This window comes from Miscanthus floridulus, chromosome 19, assembly GCF_019320115.1.
Source record: "Miscanthus floridulus cultivar M001 chromosome 19, ASM1932011v1, whole genome shotgun sequence".
Taxonomy (NCBI): domain Eukaryota; kingdom Viridiplantae; phylum Streptophyta; class Magnoliopsida; order Poales; family Poaceae; genus Miscanthus; species Miscanthus floridulus.
The window spans coordinates 87,842,551-87,855,924 of NC_089598.1; the positions used below are offsets into that span (position 1 = coordinate 87,842,551).

General features: G+C 44.7%; 1 pseudogene; it reads right to left on the bottom strand.

Moving 5' to 3' along the window:
- Positions 1-3,878: 3,878 nt before the first annotated feature.
- On the bottom strand, positions 3,879-12,297 carry LOC136526327 (uncharacterized; annotated as a pseudogene).
- Positions 12,298-13,374: the final 1,077 nt, after the last annotated feature.

Genomic DNA, 13,374 nt, shown 5'->3' on the forward strand with positions numbered 1-13,374 from the left:
CTGGGTCGCTCAGTGACCAGACACTGGAAGGCTACGTCCAGTCATGCTAACGTGGTAGCACAGAGGAAGACACCATGTGACCGGATGCTGGCTATGTCCGGTCAAGCATGACCGGACGCGTCCGGTCGGGAAAAATCATTTCTAGAAGCTTACTAGAAACGTCTGGACGCTGGGGGTTCAGCATCCAGTCACTGTTAGCTGTTGCATTTGGTGGTCTTCTAACCATTGAGATTAGGCGCACAACATTTGAAGAGAGGGACACATGGCGTGCATCGCGTGACCAGACGCTGAGGTCCAGCGTCCGGTCGATCTGACCGGTGCATCCGGTTGGCCCGTGTTTAGCCCAGTGAAGGGGTACAATAGCTCTATTTCATGGGGGCTTCTATTTAAGCCCCATGGCTGGCTCAAGCTCACTCTCTTGACCATTTTGCATTGACATAGCAACCTTGTGAGCTTAGCCAAAGCCCTCCCATTCATCTCCATCATAGATTCATCATCTTTGTGAGATTGGGAGAGAATCCAAGTGCATTGCTTTAGTGTTTGCATCTAGAGGTAGTTGGTGTTCATGTTTCGCTATGAGATTCGCTTGTTACTCTCGGTGGTTGCCACCACCTAGATGGCTTGGAGCAGCGAGGATCATCGAGCGGAGGGTGGTGATTGTCTTTGGCTCCGATCGTGGTGATTATGAGGGGTTCTTGACCTTTCCCTGGCGGAGAGCCAAAAGGTACTCTAGTGGATTGCTCGTGGCTTGTGTGATCCTGATCTTGTGTTGGTTGTGTGGCACCCTATTGAGGGTTTGGCGTGTGATGCCAATTAGCGCGTGAACCTCCAAGTGAGTGAATCGCCACAACGAGGAGTAGCTTGCCGGCAAGCAAATGAACCTCGGTAAAAATCATTGTGTTCATCATTTGATTCCGAGGTGATTGGTCTTCATAGTTATTCATTCTTATGATTGATTGGCTCCTTCCTTGACAAGACAATATAACTTTCTTGCTCACTCTCTTTACATTACCGCAAACTAGTTGTCAAGCTCTTTAGTGTAGCTAGTTGTGAGAGTTTGTTAGTTTGGTTAGTGTGGCTCTTTAGTTAGCTTTTGAGAGCATACTAAGTGTAGTGACATAGCTATTGTATGGATAAAAACTATATAAGCTAGAATTGTGGTAGGTGGCTTGCATTTTTAGTAGGTTAGCGCAACACTTGCTTCGCCTCATAATTGTCTAACCGGTTTGTTAAGTGTTGTTGTAGAAATTGTTATTAGGCTATTCACCCCCCCTCTAGCCATTAGGACCTTTTAGTTTGTCACGCTAAATGATAGTCCACGAACAGAGCATCAACGGCATAGCTACAATGCGTTTTGACTAAATTTGGGCAAATTATGCGACTCCATGACCACTCCAACCCAACCGTGGACTTCACCAAGCTAAAGTACTCACTTAGATGCAACCAACACTACAAAAACATAGACCTAGTGTTTAAGAAATTTAATTAAAATTTCAATGCCAAAATGGCATTGTCGTTAGGTTTTCAAACTTAAAATCGTTTAGTTCTAGAAGCCGAAATTATATTCCACTTTCAATTCTTGAGCTATCAAAAATACGATGGAACAACATCTATTCACCAAATCCACAGTTGTATTTTCATCTACTAAACTTGCACTTCAAATTTTATTTAAGTACCAATTATAAGTTATATTTTATTTTTGCTTATAAAAATTGTTTTTCATGCTTAATCAAATAAACAAACCATTCGCTATTTATTTGCTATCAGGCATTTTTAAGCACTTTCTTCATACTTTTCCAAAACAAGCCTTAAACAACTTTTGTCCACAAGATTATTTAAAAGTTGTTAAGCACCGAGACAAGTTGACTAGCGATACTTATTTGTTTGTTTTAATTACAAAAGCGAGTCATGCAAGATTTGTTTATAATTCCATGTGTGCTTTAAACTTTTAAACCCAAAAACTTGTTTTGCTAATTACTCTTAGGCACTAACCTAGGTGCTAAGCAAGCTTGTAACACCTGAGGTGTTACATATATCCACCATATATTCCACACACATGGAAATCTTGATTTGATTGTATGACTCAACTCTCTTTGAATCCGTTGTTTGACTTTATAATATATGTATTGCAAGTATGCTCTTTCATATTATCACCATTCCTATGACCTCCACATAAGCCTTAGTTGTAGGAAGAAAGACATAACAATCCTATTACCCTGGTGAGGATCCATAAATACCACATATTTTGAGACTTGAGAGTGTCATACAATGGAATCTCTAAGTTTTATTTTGAAAACTTGCAAAAACTCCACAATAATGGTTGAGCAAAGAACTTGAGACATAGTGCTTGACTTGATTGTTCTATTTTTCAATTGCTCAAGACCCAAGTGAAGGCTACAAGCCCCATGGTTGAAGGTAATATGAGTAAGTTTGAAAGTTAGATTGGTTTGTTCTAATCCGGAGGAGAATTCTTGTTTGAATGCATATGTACTTTTGAGGAGTGAAAACATTGATGCAACTCCTGATCCATTGCTAAGTTTGGCATTGTGCAGGGATGAGCAAGGGTTAAGCTTGGGGGAGTTTGTTGATGGTAGTTACCATCCATCATAAACCATCCAATTAACTTGAAATCATGCATGAAAATGATCACCAACATAGACTTAGGGGTTAAACTGATAATTTCCAGGAGTTTTGGTAAATCTATGTTTTTAGCAGGGTTTATCTAGAAAATCATGAAGGTGGATCAAATCGTCAAAGTAAATCACGCTTATCCACAGTGAAAACAATCCTAGAAGGTTCTAGAAGACTCGAGAAGACACCACACCGAAGCGGAGTGCGAGGCGCTACCACCTGCAGGCTGACCAGCCTCCTAGCAGCCAATGCTTCGATGTCGGTTCCTCTATCGCCTCCTAGAATGCATCTACACCATTTATTCAAGTCGGTTTGATCCGAGGGCTTAGGATTGATGCTCCAGCCTATATATACCAGCCCCTACCCCCCTCTCTCAAGAGATTGACCGTAAGTCAAGATCAGATTAGAAATTAGGGTTTCTAGAGAGAAGAGAATAGAGCTCCAATTCTTCAAAGTTCTAGTATAGGCTTGCTAGCAAGGTTCTAGTAGATTTTGGATTATTGCTCAGGATTTTGGATTCGCCGTCTGGAGGCCGGTATATCCATTGTATCCCTCTTATTTTATGACTTTGTGCTACTTCAACACTGTGTTGCTATTTATTATGTTCCTAGTTTGCTCTAGTTATATGCCTGATATAGTTATGATTGATTTTGAATATATGCATATGTTCACAAAGCGCTTAGCTCAATACTTGAGTGAGTTAAGTGGTCGACATTATGTAAGCATGGTGCTTAAATATTGTTTACCTGCAGATGCATTCTACACTCTAGGTCATGTGGTAGATTATAGATGTGACACTCTTATTGAGTCTTTTGTAGTCCACTCCCTGTTTGTAGAGGAAGTAGAACTCAGTTGCGAAGGGAGTCAAGCTCTGTTCTTGATCTTCCTTAGTAATGTTCCTTATGCATAGATCCAAAGTTAATTATGCTATAGATGAGAGTGTATATACTTGGGTTTACAAAAGACTTAGTAAATAAGGAATGACTTAGGAATCTTTAGCTCTTAGCTAATCTCCTGCCTAGCCATACTACATTTATGAGTATCTATTCCTCTTCGGATTACTATCAATGCCTTACAGTTATCATTTATTTATCATTTGACTTACCCCTGCTATAGCATGAGAGTTAATGATCTTGTCATAAGTATGCATATTGGTCAATAGAGATAATTCCTTATTTGACACCAAACAAATGACCTGTTCCTTTCTTGGCCCTAAAAAAAATTCCGTTCCCTATTTGACACCGAGTTCAACTTTCATTCCTTACGTGACACTCCGTTGCATTTTCCATCCGGTCACCATTAACTATGCTGTGAAAAGATGATTGTGCCCCTGTGGGCCCCACCACCCTTCTCCCTCCTCCTCCAGGCTGCTGTGTCCTCCCCCAAGAGACGAGGACGCGATTGCTGCCGCCGAGGTCCACCTTCTCAGTGCCGCAAAACTTCCAGCGTAGGCGGTAGACGTGGAGCACGCGATCACCGTCGATGAAGATGGACATGCCAACCTCGGCCCTATCCTGCTCCCGCCCATGGCCGCCCTAGGCTGCGGTGTGTGAGACAAGATCCACCAAGATCTCCCTGCTGCTTGTCGCGCATGACGACGAAGGTCCGGTGCCCGTGTGCTCCGCCATCGCGCATGGACACGTGCTCATGTTGCGAGATGAGGACGGGGCCCGGCCTGAGCGAGCATCATGCCTTGGTCTTCCTATAGGCCTCCTCCGCCATGTCCCCCATGATGAGTGCCATCTCGCCGTCCACCACGACAGCGACGAAGTACCCCGAGCAGGGCTCTGGGGAGCCGCCCGAGGGCGGGAAGCGCGCGCGAGAGAGGTCCTAGGATAGGTCCACCACGCGGTGGCCCCGCACGTGAAAGCTCTTAGACCCGCGTTGTAACACCCCGGTGTTACGATCTTATTTAGCACCATGATTTAGGCCTAAGAAAAAATTTTGAGATGAGTTTCTCGAATTTCTGATTTAAAACATACATGAGATGATAAGGCGAATCTTAAGAGGTTCGCTTTTGTGGTTGAAAGGAATCAAATGAATGTAGTGAGTAGTTTACTTAATGTAAAAATATGCTAATAAGATCCTAATAAGGAAAATAGAATAAGTGGTGTTAACTGTTTGGCATGAAAAGCAATTTTTTATAAACAAAGATAATAAACTTGTGCATGTTACTTAAGTTAAGTTGATGGGGAAGATATGTAGAGGAATAGGTCACTTTAATTTTGGGAGGATAAATGTTGTTAGTTAGTTTCCTTGGAAGCTCAAAAATCAAAGTGGAAATTAAATCCACTCTTTTCGGCTTAGTCGACACACATCGAGTTGTTGTTGACAATGCTATCTTTGGCATTTAAATTCTAACAAAAATGATAAATACCCACGTCATGTTTTTGCACTATTGGTTGTCACTAAGTGAGCTCGTGGGCATGGTGTAGATTGAGGTGGTGTGTGAGGTCACGATGCACTCTCCAAATTTGCCCTAACCTCCGTAGGATGTGCTGGGAAACATATTTTGGAACCTAGTCCACAATTTGGCACCCGGGTGACGAACTCAAGTTGGCAGTTCCTTATCTCCCTCTCCAGTTGCTCTATCATCATGAAGTTTACTTCGCTAGTTAGCTGTTAGTGCCAACTTTAGGTTGGTGGCTTCGGTTGGACTTCAATCGAAATACTAAGTGGCTTTTGCTTCGCTTTAAAAAGCGTGCGTAGCACCGTTTCCAGCTGTTTGGGCTCGGGGCGTGGTCACCGTGCACGCGCTACCGCCCTAGTTGGCACTGTGGCCGTAGCTGCTGCCCCGCTGGTCGGCCCCATGGCTACCGGTTCCGTGCCTGGCTAGGTTGGCCGGACCCTCCCTGCCGTGCTGACAACCATGTGAGCCCACGTGTGTGCGTTGTCCGCCGTATCCCGTGGGGTCGAGCCCGACACCGCGGTTGCTGTCGCTTGGCCAACATGGCACTGGCCCTCACCGTCCACTTCCCCGACCATGCTTAGTCCTGGGGCGTGCACCAAGTGATCGCCACTGTGTCGCTGGCCCAGCCGCTGTTGCGATGAGGCTACTCCCGGCTCTGCCCCACCTGTCCACCCCATCCCACTAGCCAATGGGAGAGAGCTCTGTTCGAGCTTGGCTATTTCGATTCAAGTGCGTCACATCGAGGCTCCGCTCGCTTGTGTGTATGTGCTCGCATCGCTCCACAACCATGACCTCTCGCTTTAAATTGCCGGCTCACTGTGTGCTGTTCACTCGGTCGCACTGCACCATGGCCGTGCCTTCTTCCTCCTACATGGCAGTGAGTTTTGCAGCTCTTTTCCTCGCACCTGCGTGTATCTTGGGAAGCTAGCTAGGCGCCCTACCGCACTGAGCCTCAATAGAGCACTGATGGCCACCAATTTGGTGTTTCCCACGCTGTCTGTCAGTTCACCGCCGTAGTCTAGGATTTGGGGGTAAGGCTCAAAGTGATGGTAGTAGTTTGATTGAGTGCAATTTCTAACTCACCTTAACCTACTTTATCTGATGCTCGTCTCGGCTTGGTCAGGAAGTTCACCGGCGATGAGCTGACACGGCCACACCACGCTCAGAGCGCCGTCGCCCTTCACCATGCACTGGCCAGTCTGCTTCAAGCCATTCCTGCCCTAGACAACTCTTTAGAGGTGTTTGTGGTGAGTCACTGACCCTTCCTTGACTCCCCGTTTAGCCTCTGTCATAGTAGTCTTGCCGGCACGTGCACGCCATCGCCGCCATTCGCGTCTTCATGTGGGCAGACATGCCCTACATGCCACCATGGGCCGTCGGGGACCTGTGTAGTCACGCTAACCCTCTGATGGCCCTGCGCCTTTGGCGACCACCCCTCTGCCGTCGCCATGCCCTCCCTGACCGGTTTGGTCGCTGCCGGACCATCCCCTTGGAAGGTGTTCTGCTCTGGAGTACGTCGTGGACCAATGTTTGTGAATATAAACGAGTATAGGGGGTTATTGTGATAAGGCTGAGAGAGTAATGAATAGTGCAAATTGTTTTTGGCAATTACAAAAACGGATAAGGGGTTTTCTGTAAAATCACGCCCACGCCCTGGGTTTTCCCTCCTGGGCCGACCTGCTACCTGTGTGCCTAAGGCGCGGGTCGGCTTGCCTGGGCCGCCTGCGCGCCGCGTTGGGCCACGCGCAGTTGTTTTCGTGTGGGCCGCCCGCGTCGTTGCCCGTGCGTGGGCCACCGATCTCCACTGGACCACGTTTCATGTTGGGCCAGGATCAGTGATGCCGGCCTTTTTAATTTGTAGAGCAGTTCCTAATTTAGCTTACAAGGTAAATTGTAAATTTAAAATAAAATTGTGTATGCGTTCAAAAATAGTGAAACCAATTTTGTTAGCCTTCTAAAATCATGATCTACCTGTTAGTCTAGTTTGTTCACATAGGGTGATATTATTCTTGGACGCTATATAATTAATTTAAGGTACTTAATATAGAAAAATACAAACTTATAGGAATTGTTGTGATAAATCGGTGATAGTGTTGAATCTAAAATTTTTATGGTAGGCCCTTAGCAATATTAGGTACTCGTGGTAATTTTGATAGATCCAGAATAATTAGTTTGCTAGGTAGTTAATAATGCTCTATCTCGAATAAAGGTTAAATCAATAGAACGAAATAACAAAACCACTTGCATTTATATAACTAAAATAATTGTTGGGAAATAGTGTCTTATCCGATAATGTGTATATATAGCCTAAGTATGGTCGTCGTTAGAACTAGCCCGTTAACTTGAGGGGCGTAGATCGTAGTTTACAAATCATGATTTTATTCGATTAATTACGTCTTTGCGTTGCATCGCATTGCATATCATATAGGTACGATGATAGATCAATGGATCAATTGAAGGATGATTGGGAATCCGAAGATGGTGTAATGGTATTCTCTCTATGAGATGATGCAATGGGCTTGCTATTCAGTTGATGGTGGACGATCTAAAGATGCAGATACTAACTTTTAATATACATCTTACCTAGGCAAGCCCCAGTGCATAACCCTACTTTTCTGCAGTTTAAATTATAATTATGCATTAAGTTTTAAGGAGTTGAATGAAACCCACTTGCATATATATCTTTATCCTATGAGTCTTACTAGTATGATAGGATCGGGTAGAATGCTATGCTACAGGACTCCGGTAGAAGTCGAGTGATTGCCTATCACTTGCGAGAGATAGGAAATATATTACTGTATTATTATCACTTAGAAAATATAAATGGTGGAAAGGAAAAATGGTGACCGGGCAGGGATATGGTTTGGGTATTGGTGGGTGTAAGAGGTTGTATCACCGTGGATGCGGGGCATGGCTGAGTTACACTACTTTCCCTGTCTATGTCGGTTAAGGACCGATCTTTGCATAAGCCATCGAGGTAAGTCACAGACTTATTATCCCAAGTACATACTTGGGTATGGGCGCTTGGAAGACTTGTTGCTCTCTTGTCATGGATCCGGCTCTTTTTGAACCGACTGTTAGGGTTTTATTTTGGTGGAGGAGGTCCTTGCACCGCACTGAGTCCGGGACTCAGGGGCGGGGGCTTGGAGTCCCAGTTTGGATGGGGACCTGGACACCCAGGACAGGAGAGTGATGGGTTGGTCCTGCTTGTGCCTTGGGTATAAGCGGGGCGTGTGTTTTTGGGGCACCCAGCTAGAGGTATTGATTCACGAATAGCCGGGCAATCTAGTACGGCTTGTTTCATGTCTAGCATTATAGTAAGAACTGAAAGATGAAAGATGGAATGGAGAAAGGACTCTGATTGCTTACCACCTGCTTGAAAGTAGTATAGGTGCTTACATAGAATGGTTAGTTAATGAACCAATGCGGCTATAAATAAAAATCGAATATAAGGACTCACGCTTAGTAATGCTTCCTACAAATGCAATAAACCCACAAGCCAGATAGCCTTGCATATCCTTAGAGTCTTTTCTTTCCTCCTGTCGGGTAAGTCTTGCTGAGTACAATTGAGTACTCAGGGTTTTATTCCCCCTATTGCAGGTGATAGGTGGATGCTAGAGCTGACCCTTGTGTGTAGATAGCTCCTGGTGGGCTCAGCGAGGATTCCTTTATGCTGCGATCGTAATTGTTATTTATAACTCTCACCAAATACTTTTATAAATGAAAGTTTCATAATCTATTGTTGTAGTTTATATATCAATACTTCATCACATCATGATTAGCTATTTATTTCTGCTATAATTCTGATCTCATGTTTATATTCCGCTGTTAAATTAAATTATTCATAACTCTGATAATATGATTATATTCCACTGTTATCATAATAAATACCATACTCTGATGTACATGTAAAGTGATGTAAGAAATGGTTAAGAATGATGTAAGCTTTATTCTCTCATTTGTGATCCTGATGGCAAAAATGTGGATTTTTGGGTTCTCCCCTGGGGTGTGCCCGACGGAACCGAGTAATTTAGTGTTCTCCTTTGGGTGCTTAGTATTTAATAGAAGACAAGCACTCCTAGGAGGCATTAGATTTGGCGGTTCAGCCATAGGTGGTATCAGAGCATAAATGAGGAGATAAAGCTTCTAAACCCTTTTCTAAACTAAAATTTGACAGCTTGTTTTTGCAAAAAGTTAGGATGTTTATATGCGAAGTTATATAAGGAGCCCTATTACTATGGTTATGTATCCAGGATAGATGGCACTCTACTGATTTAGATAGGCTTAATCAATTTTTTCTATAGGTACACTGACTTGAGCATAGTTTGATAGTATCGATTAGTTACAGGGAGAGAATGATGTGCCAAAAATCTAAGAACGGTTGCCCTATATGTTGGCAACAGTGAAAGGACATATAGGATGTGCATTCATGCATATCCTATTTGTGCATTGTAGTGCCGTATTGCTTATACGCCATCCATAGGTGTCACGCATGTCGTATTGTGCATGACTGACTTGTTCATGTTCTAGAGTTAGGTCAGCACTGTGGTTTTGTGCTCCGTGTTCGCTCGTGGTTCATGCCTGTCGTGACCCACATCTCCCCGTATCCCTTTTCTGCGCTCTTGTCAGACCCTTGCCCTGTAGTCGTACTAGTCAGTAATGGCATCACACGTCGCTCGCCTCGAACGCGCGAAATTTGGTTGATTCGTCGTAGTGATCTTGCGCAGGAACCCTAGTGAACCACGCTAGGACCACTAAACGCTCTGCCTTTTTAAGTAGAGCCTGGCTTAGCCATTGGCACCACTACTCGGCGCGCTTTTGCTCGCTTAGCTTTTCCTTTGAGCTAGCTTTTCGCTTAGCCTTCTTTACAACCACCGCCAAAGATGGCAGCAGCCTAGGTTAGTACCTACTGTGTGAACGTTGAGGGTTTTCCTAGAATCCTACATGCCACCCTACAAAAGCTCAGAGTCAAAGATCGTCCTGAGTATGAGGGCCATGAGTATGAGGAGCATGGCACCGAGAGGTGTGAGGTTACCATCTACATCAAGAAGAGTGAAGAGTTCCCCAACCTCACTGAAGCCTGGAGTGTGACCGCAACTAGGTTTTGCTTCATCGACACTTACTAGGTTGTGGCCCGTAAAGCCTTGTGGTACCTTTGCTAGATCTATGAGGAGCCCATTGCCCGTACCCCCATGCGGTTCTTTCCACCTTTGGATAGGAATTGGCGGGCATGGAGGGCTCGCAAGGAGGCTTTGCAAGGGCGGGATGCACAAGAGGACAGTCCAACCATGGTGCACTTGACCACGTACCTGCTCGCGCTGGATGAGCAGTATGACCAGCAAACCTTAGAGCTGAGGGCATGCCTTCGGCGCACCGATGAAGCCAAGATCTTCAACCAGATGCTCTAAGTGCAGCTCGCCAAAGCGCATGCCAGCACTACAGCTGCTGAGAGCAGGGAGGCTGCCACAGAGGAAGCTCTAAAGGAGGCTAAAGATCGGCATGTCCATCAGCTACGGGTGGCCTATCTTGTCACTAGGGCCGAGCAGAGGACGTTGGCTGCTTAAAGGCAGGATGCCCCGATCTTGGAAGGGATCCCTATCCACCTGCTAGAAAGAAGAAGAACTGGTGTTGCAGCACCGCCATCACCTCCACCCTTGGAAGTGTCAGAAAAAGAGCCCTTGATTCCTCTCACTCAGCCGTTGCCATGAGAAGACATAGAGTAGTTGCCTTGGGATGCTGTACCCATAGTAGTAGTGTTTTTCGTTGCTATCCTCTGGTATTGTATTCATGCTGTTGGATATGGTTTGGGTATTGGTGGGTGTAAGATGTTGTGTCGCCATGGACGCGAGGCATGGCTGAGTTACATTGCTTTCCCTATCTGTGTCGGTTAAGGATCAATCATTGCATAAGCCGTCGAGGTAAGTCACAGACTTATTATCCCAAGCACATACTTGGGTATGGGCGCTTGGAAGACTTGTTGCTCTCTTGTCACGAATCCGTCTCTTTCCGGACTGACTATCAGGGTTTTATTTTGGTGGAGGAGGTCCTTGCACCGCACTGAGTCTGGGACTCAGGGGCGGGGGCTTGGAGTCTCAGTTTGGATAGGGACCTAGACACACGAGACAGGAGAGTGATGGGTTGGTCCTGCTTGTGCCTTGGGTACAAGCGGGGCATGTGTTTTCGGGGTACCCAGCTGGGGGCATTGATTTGCGAATCGTCGGGCAATCCGGTACGGCTTGTTTCATGTCTAGCATCGTAGTAAGAACTGAAAGATGAAAGATGGAATGGAGAAAGGACTCTGATTGCTTACCACCTGCTTGAAAGTAGTACAGGTGCTTACATAGAATAGTTAGTTAATGAACCAATGTGGCTGTAAATAAAAATCAAATATAAGGACTCACGCTTAGTAATGCTTCCTACAAATGCAATAAACCCACAAGCCAGATAGCCTTGCATATCCTTGGAGTCTTTTTTTCCTCCTGTCAGGTAAGTCTTGCTGAGTACAATTGAGTACTCAGGGTTTTATTCCCCCTGTTGCAGGTGACAGGTGGATGCTAGAGCTGACCCTTGTGTGTGGATACCTTCTGGTGGGCTCAGCGAGGATTCCTTTACGCTGCGATCGTAGTTGTTATTTATAACTGTCACCAAATGCTTTTATAAATAAAAGTTTCATAATCTGTTGTTGTAGTTTATATATCAATACTTCATCACATCATGATTAGCTATTTATTTCCACTATAATTCTGATCACATGTTTATATTCCGTTACTAAATTAAATTGTTCATAACTCTGATAATATGATTATATTCCGCCGTTATAATAATAAATACCATACTCTGATATACATGTAAAGTGATGTAAGAAATGGTTAAGAATGATATAAGCTTTATTCTCTCATTTGTGATCCCGATGGCAAAAATGTGAATTTTTGGGTTCTCCCCTGGGGTGTGCCCGATGGAACCGAGTAATTTAGTGTTCTTCTTTGGGTGCTTAGTGTCTAATGAAAGACAAGCACTCCTAGGAGGCATTAGATTAGGTGGTTCTACCACACGCACCACCGCCACAGCAGCCACGGCCGCACGTGCACGGCCACCGTCGCCTCCTCATCGTCGCACTCGCACTCGCCGCCGTCGTCGGACATCGCCGCAGAGGGGACACGGAGCACGATGTAGAGGCTGAGCCCCAGCGTGGCGCGTGACTAGGATAGCGCTGCGGCCTGGATGAGGAGAGGAGGGAGAAGGGTGGTGGGGCCCATAGGGGCAAAATCGTCTTTTCACAGCGCAGTTAACGGTGGCCGGATAGAAAATGCAACGGAGTGTCACGTAAGGAATAAAAGTTAAACTCGGTGTCAAATAGGGAACAAAAATTTTTTGAGGGCCAAGAAAGGGACGGGTCATTTGTCTGGTGTCAAATAAGGAATTCTCTCTTTGTCAATATTTCCAGCCACCCCATCGCTCCTCCCTATGGAAAATATAAATAACGATACCTGGTATACTACAGGGTGAAATGCTACAATGGTATATTATCTGTGCGCTTGCGGATACTTAATGTATATATATATATATTAACAAGTGTTCTAAATAATTACCAACAATGCATTTCTGGCATTATTGCTAGGGATGACAACTTAGTAAAGAAGTGATGCTAAGAAATGTCAACACACGCGCACCATGCCCTCGTCGTGTCCCGACCGCCAGCCTCCAGCTCACCGTGGCCCAATCTCTGGTGCCCATGCCGTGCCACCATCACTCCCTGCGTGTGTTAGCTCTCCAAATAGTATGAAACACGTGCAACATGAAACATTTGAATGCAACTTCCATTTGAAACGGATAAAATATTTAGAACATACACTTGCAATATATGTGTGAAACATATGCAAACATCAGATCAAACACTTGCAACTTGCCATCATGAAAACATGCACTGCAACATAAGACTGAAACAGCTAAAACATTTCGAACATATTCTTGCAACATATGTGTAAAACATGTGCAACATCCAGATCAGAACGCTTGCGATACGTCTGGAACAAATAAAACAGTTTGAACAACACCTCTAAAACACTTGCAACATGCATCTAAAACACTTGCAATATGTGCAACATCCCTAATCTATTTTTGCAACATCCATATGAAATAATTGCAATATACCTCTAAAACACTTGTAATATGTGCAACATCCCTGGTCCACTTTTGCAACATCCATATAAAACAATTGCAACATACCTCTAAAACGTCTGAAACACTTGAAACATATGCTTCCATCACAACATCTCCTTGCCAAAGTTGTGCGTCACGGTGGCTACGGCATCGTTCATGTGTTTTTTTTCTCA